We start from the raw sequence: 7,609 nt of genomic DNA, 5'->3' as shown, positions 1-7,609 counted from the left end.
TGTCTGGTTTGTTGATCTACCTGTACAAGCTCAGGTACAAGTGATTAGCGATATTAATCCGGATATCCCTCAGGCGTTAGAACTGTATTGGATTATACTATAAAAAACCTTGAGGGGTTAGGCAATTACATGCATTTAATTATAATGGCTAAAAAAAAATGGCGTCAGGTTATAAAAACGATCGCAGTTTTGTACGATGGTGGAAGACAATTGAACGATGGCGTGAGTCATTTGACGATGGCGCAAGACATTTGAAGGATGGCGGGGCGCCATCGTTAAACAGGCCATGGAGATCCCTGAACTATAGGTCACCATATTGCCTTCATCAATGAGCAAAGCCCCATAACTCATAGTAAGGTATAAAATTTAGTATGCAAGTTACCTATTGCAGGTTAACAAAAATATGTATGGAAAGTATATATAATTGTTTGAAAATTTAGTTGCCATAAGAACCCTATAAATCATGTGTACACATGTATAAGTGTAAGTTCAGTAATTTATTATTTATTAATTAGAGACTGACATTGTTTTTGCAATACATAACGTCACATTGGACCTTGATTTGAGAATGAGACGTCAGATTTTGACGTCGATTAGAGGCTGGATGTCTATCTGAGTCTAACAAATATAAATAAATCTAAATTGCATTTATTTGTAGTTGTTTAAGATAATTTTGTTTCTGTTTTGATTTTTTTTTTAGAAAATTACTTTCACAACAACTTTAGTTATGTGCAAAATCTGGTTCCTGGAAAATTCAGTATACAGTTCCAAACTTCTATCAGGTTAACACCTTCATTTACATGTACTACATTTATGTGTCTAGTACATAAGTTTTGCTCTCTAACCAATCTCAGCAACAACAATAAAGATACAATAAATGTTGATACATTTTGTAACACATACAATGTACATTGTTTTCTATTTGAATAGGAATAGCACAGGTGGTTTTGTTTCATCTGAAAAAGCAGTTAAAGACCTCATTGTTGAGTTTGAACTTAAAACAAGTTCTAAATTTATTGTGTTTAAAAAGGATAACTTGTTTGGGAAAGAAAATGGCTTAGGTATGTATACAACATTCATACATGGTAAGATTTAACATGTTTATGCTTTTGTTGCCACAATTTATAATTTTTCTGTCTAAAAAATTCTCAACACACAAGTGCTTTCTTTACAAATTTCATATCTCATCCTTGTAAATGGACAACAGTTGACCCATCCACTGCCATTTACCTCCGATATTGTCAATATAATTTTTCATCTGCGGTTTTATTTATAGGAACTTATCATTACTGCATGTCGCATTATAAAGAAAAAGACTTTATCACAAAACGATCCCGTGATTTTTTATAGTATAGTCACTACATATTATTGCTTACAAAACTCATTTAATTTTTTTTTGATTTTCTGCTATCCCTATACAAGAGGTTTATTAATGGATCACCTTTTCCTTTCATAAATTTGTGCCATTCATATTTACTGTGCATGGTTGGATTTACCAGACAAATACATTACCGATATAAACAGGGACCGGTATAAACAGGGATGACCAACTTGTTTTGTCGATTTTAATGTGTTATTATTGCAAATAAGGTGAATATAACACAAAGTCTATATTATATGTTTTTTTTTTAATTTAAGAAAATAGCTTATGGTGAAACAATAACCACTCCATAAAGTCAGCTACATGACAAGATGTGAAACCATTGATTCAAAGAAATTTATCACATTATAAAAATAAATCTTAAACAGATGTATATGAAATACAGCATCAATTTTATTTAATTTGACTTTGAGGTGTTAAATCGTGAAGATTGTTTAACTTATTTGCATATATTCACCATGCTTACATGTTTATTTTATAGAAAGCAACAGTATTGATGTAATAGTTCAACATATAAATTTCAACCAGAACAGACTGTTTACATAACATGGTTTATTGGTTAAATTCGGTAAAATAACAAACCGCCAAAAATTATCCACTTTATTAGGTCTTTCCACTTTTCTGTGGAAAGACCTATTGTTTTTCTTCTGATTATTTTTTTTTTCTTCCGCCAAATTTTTTTCTTGAGATAAACATTTGTTTCGCAATATGTCGCTTAGATATTTGGTATATGATATCGAACAGTTTATGCACTTTTGAAATTTACCCTGCGTAACCGAATACTTTTCTTTGTAGGAGTTATCTCCCCAAACACTGTTTTCCTTGTGATCACAACTCCTTCGCAACCGTAAAAGATTACGACAAATTTATTTTATAAAATTGCTCGTTATATCCTTAACATGATTTGTCCAATTTCGACCGAAGCAATATGAACGCTCCATATGAGAGTTATTTCCCTTTTTGTATTTGAAATTTTGAAATGTATTTTAAACTGGAACACCATAAGTGATAGAGACCTAGGATCTTTTGATTTGAGGTCCTTGGTCCAAAAAAGTGAAAAAATTAGGTCAAGGTCAAAGGTCAAGGTCATATTCTAATTTTTGAATTTGTCTTATTTTCACTCATTTTCATTAACCTTATAAGATATCGACAAATTATTTTTACTAAATTGTTAGTTGCGACATGTCGTAACATAATAATTTTGGTTGAAAGGGTGCGTAGACAATAAATGGGAGTTTTAGCCCTATCATATCTAAAATTATGCGTTAAGTGATATAACTTATTTACCATACATATTAGAGACCTAGGGTCTTTTGATTTGAGATCCTCAGTTTGTGACCTTGAAATTGATGTCAAGGTCAAAGGTCAAGGTCATATTCTAAATTTTTGATTTTAGCTTATTTTCACTCATTTTCATTAACCTTATAAGATATCGACAAATTATTTTTACTAAATTGTTCGTTGCGACATGTCGTAGCATAATAATTTTGGTTGAAAGGGTGCATAGACTATAAATGGGAGTTTTAGCCCCTATCATATCTAAAATTATGCGTAAAGTGATATAACTTATTTACCATACAAATTAGAGACCTAGGGTCTTTTGATTTGAGATCCTCAGTTTGTGACCTTGAAATTGAGGTCAAGGTCATATTCTAAATTTTTGGTTTTGGCTTATTTTCACTCATTTTCATTAACCTTATAAGATATCGACAAATTATTTTTACTAAATTGTTAGTTGCGACATGTCATAGCTTAATAATTTTGGTTGAAAGGGTGCGTAGTCAATAAACGGGAGTTTTAGCCTCTATCATATCTAAAATTATGCGTAAAGTGATATAACTTATTTACCATACATATTAGAGACCTAGGGTCTTTTGATTTGAGATCCTCAGTTTGTGACCTTGAAATTGAGGTCAAGGTCATAGGTAAATTTGACGTTCTAGATTATGACCTTTGCTTAAAATTCATATCTTTACATCATAAAGCCATTGACATTTTAGACTAATTTTTAATATTTTAATATCAAAATAGACGTTTACTGGTGGAAAGACCTTCAATTGTTCTCTGAACAATTGGTTTTTAATTTTCATGGTATTTATTTGTTTGTTTTTTTACTGGAAGTATTTATACCTTTTTGTTGACTATGTTACAATCAAATACTGTATTGATATATTTTAGATTTGCAAAATATAACAAGTGATGTGAGGTGGAGAGATACGCAAAAAGATGCAGTGCCGCTCATCCCCTATGACAGAATCCCATTTTTTATTCTTGGAAAAAAAAAATGGGATTGTCATCAAGGCAGACAAAGGAACAAGAGTTCTATTGAAAGAAACAGAAAGAGATTAGAAGAAACAGTATACATATTATTTGATTGTTTTTCATAATTGAACATGATTGAACTTTAACCACTTTATATCTAGAAATATCAAATCCATTTGCATATTGCCAATGATTGTTAATACAGGTGCATTTATAGATATTCCAGATGAGCAAAACATTTTATAAGTTACCCAACCCTACTTTATTTTGATAAATGTTCATGCTTTATGGTTCTTTTTTGTACATCTTTAATTGTGGGGACGCAATTGTTATGTATGCTTTTGTTTGAATGTCCTTCTGTATTTTAACATTTCTTACAATAACTAAAATTTGAAATTTCAATGACTAACGAAGCTTCCTTTTGACTTTCAAAATCACAGATTTTGGACTTTTTAACAGTCATATTTAAGGCAATATTTAAATGCTGAAGAATATCCTCATGCAAGTTTTTCTAAAAAACTTGTTAATGATAGATGTCTTTTAAATATTTCATTTTAATCTCACCACAATTTCACTATACCTGTGACAGGGTATGTGCTCATAATATTGATTATGTTATATTTACAGGGAGACCATGACTTCAAGAAAAGAAGGAAACAGATTCAAATCACAAAAAAGAAAAATTGTCCTGTACAAATCAGAGTTAGGGCATATAGTTAAGTTTCCATATTTTAAGGTATAGAATTTCATGTCAAGCTCAACCTATAATTTTTTACTTTTTATACATTATGACTTGAAGGAGAGTTGTCTCATTGACACTCAAACCACATCTTCTTATTTATATCAAGTATTTTCATTCATTTTTTGTTTATGTAAGCAAGACACTTTATTTTTTATTGTTTTCTTTAATGCAAAAATCTGTAATTAGTTACCAATATCTAATTTTCTGCGTTTAATATTCATTACAATATGAAATATTTAAATATCATCAATGAATAAGTTGGTTATAATATGAAGTAGAAAAAAAATACATGGCAGTTTATCCTTTGCCAATTTTTTAAAATATCAACAATTGGGACATAATGGGATTAAAAAAAAGTTTTGTTTTTTACTTAAGTACACTGTGATGGCTTGTAATGGAATACTGCCTCTGCATTACTCTCAGAGTTTCTGCCTTACTGTGAATATGTTAAGCATGATAAGTTAATAATTTAAAACTATTTATTATGCTAAATACTATCTGTCTTTAAGATTGATAAAGAAAATGAAGAAGACAAGCATGAGAGGGATCGTCTTTCTAACAAGCTTAAAGAATGTATTAAAAATCAGCAAGAGGTACAAATGTGTCATCAATACCATGTTTACTTACCAAATGAAGATCACACAAACCATTTTATTGGAGAGGTAAACTTATAAATGCTTTTAACACAGTGGCCTATTATTTAACACTTTTTCATCTAGTCAGGTGAACTGTTGCAATATTTTTGGTATCTACTGCTACTTGGCTGAATTTAGAAAAATTAATAGCTCATATCAATTCAGGTTGATAAATCTATTTGTCTAGAACCATTGGGCAATCCAATATCAGTCAAAACCTGTATTTGGTGCAAGATTTTAATTTATACTATCATGGCAACTGTTCCTGTGTGTATGCAATGCAATGCAAAAAAAATAATACTCAAACTGATTGTGATGCCTCTGCTGGTGGACTGTTAGTCCCCAAGGTATCACCAGCCCAGTAGCCAGTACTCCGGTACTGGCATGAAAATACAGATTTTTTGTGTTATTAAATTTGCTGTTACAAATTGTTAAAAATTATTATAAATTAAGGAATGTATCTCCTTCATGCAAAGCTCTGATTCCTTTCACAGATTTGGCTATACTTTTTGGAACTTTTGGTTTATAGCTCTTCATCTTTTATATAAGTTTTTGGATTTTGCATATTTGGCCACGAGCATCACTGAAGAGACATGTGTATTGTTGAAATGTGCATCTGGTGCAGAAAATTTGGTACTGTTAATGTTATTGTAGACATAATTCTCTCAAGACTTAAAGAAATAAAAGAAAAACTAACCAAATTTAACAAAATTTATTGAAATATATAATGTAACCATAACAGCAACTATTTCTAGTAGTAGTGGTATTGAAATTTATGCATATCAGTGCAAATTCATATCCGATACATTGTTTTTCTGTTTTAGGCAGCTTGCTTGATTCAGCCAGTTGATGAGGGAGTAAAAAAATTCATTCAAGGAATGGTTTTTGAGCAAATATTCATAGCACAAGGCAGATGAAATTGATGGTGGAAATGTATGTACGGCAAATGTTCCAAAATTCCACTTTGCCTCAAAAAACAAACAAACGGTTCTGGCCCTCATCAAAAGATGTACAGAATCATATTGTGTTTGCCCTAATGAGGCAAAGAAACAGTACTGTGGATCAGGTAGAATTTCTTAGAGATTTGTTTTTCAGAAACATAGTTTCACCTTCATAAAAAAAAAATTAAAAAAATTGATGAATATACTATTGAACATATGCTTTACATTTCATGGCTTTGTTGTTCTGCTAGAAAATCTCTGAATACCACAAAATAGTTATAAAGAAACTTTCTTGTTTTGTCATATGTCACATAATTGATTTCTACTCCTCATTTACCACCTATTTTGTACAAATTAAACTGACTACCTATGAACCACTTTTTAATTTTAGGTAAAAATATTTCTTTTTAATTTAGGTTGTAGTGAAAGAATTGGTAAACAAATGGAAAATGAAAACAGTGATGACAAGTTCCATCTAAGATTAAAAGAAGACTTAGATACAGAACCAGATTTAAATGGTTAACAGTAAAAAAAAAATTAAAAAATAGTGTTTGTGTGTCTTTGAAGTTTATTCTCCCACTAAATACAATATATATATGCCTTTTATAAAGTGTTTGAATACCTTCAAAGGCCCAATATTTTTTAACTGGATCAGACCTGAATGTTAATTAAATGAAAGAAGATAAAAGAGAGGGAAAGATACCAGAAGGACAGTCAAACTCAAAGATAAAAAATAAACTTGACAACGTCATGGCTAAAAAAAGAAAAACACAAACACAAATATAAGTACATAAAACACAACATAAAAAACTAAAGACTAAGCCACACGAACCCCACCAAAAACTGGTGGTGATCTCAGGTGCTCTCGAGCAAGCAGATACTTGAGAGACAAAAGAGATACTTGATTCAGTTTTGGGAACATTTGTCAAAATATAAGATAGATAATAGATAATAGATAAAGATATTTGCATATTAAAAGAAGATATGAATTAGCAGTAAACCATGTATTCCATGACACAGACAGAGTCCCATGTAAAAAACATCATTAAATCTTAAGATTATTATAATATGAATAATGAATGAAAACAAAGAGCTTTAAAGGATTTTCATTATTTTTTTTAATCATACTGTATTATACATGTTATAGGAATAGATCCATATCAAAATCAAAACAGTGAAGAGGATGATGATGTACGATTAGGTGACCAGCTTGCCAGTTCTCTATATGGCTCACGTAAAAAGTTCCTTTTCATTCATCAAAATAGTTCTCAAAGAAGACTGCTGCAGAGATATGGCAATGATATTTGTCTTTTAGATGCCACATACCGCACAACAAAGTATGCATTGCCATTATTCTTTCTCTGTGTTCCAACAAATGTAAACTACTTTGTAGCTGCTATGTTTATTGTTGAAACTGAAGACAGTGCTTCAATAAAAGAGGCATTATCAAAATTGAAAGAATGGAATCCTGACTGGAATCCAGCTTTTTTTATGTGTGACCATGCTCAGGAAGAGATCAACTCACTTGAAGAAGAATTTCCAGGTAGTATCTTTAGATTAATGAAATTTGTTTCTTTAACATTGAGTTCATTTATAGTCTTGGGGAGACGTATTGAAAATGCAAGTCAAATATTTTGTGGTTTATTTG

General features: G+C 30.7%; 1 long non-coding RNA gene across 1 annotated transcript; it reads left to right on the top strand.

Moving 5' to 3' along the window:
• Nucleotides 1-581: 581 nt before the first annotated feature.
• LOC139505512 (uncharacterized) lies at nucleotides 582-4,350 on the top strand. Its single transcript, XR_011659762.1, has 3 exons — nucleotides 582-1,061; nucleotides 3,560-3,738; nucleotides 4,271-4,350. It is a non-coding gene; the product is annotated as an uncharacterized lncRNA (long non-coding RNA).
• The last annotated feature ends 3,259 nt before the right edge of the window (nucleotides 4,351-7,609 follow it).

Source organism: Mytilus edulis, unplaced genomic scaffold (genome assembly GCF_963676685.1).
Source record: "Mytilus edulis unplaced genomic scaffold, xbMytEdul2.2 SCAFFOLD_1917, whole genome shotgun sequence".
Taxonomy (NCBI): Eukaryota; Metazoa; Mollusca; class Bivalvia; order Mytilida; family Mytilidae; genus Mytilus; species Mytilus edulis.
Note: the sequence above shows the minus strand (reverse complement) of the source record. Positions and strands in the feature narration are given on the sequence as shown.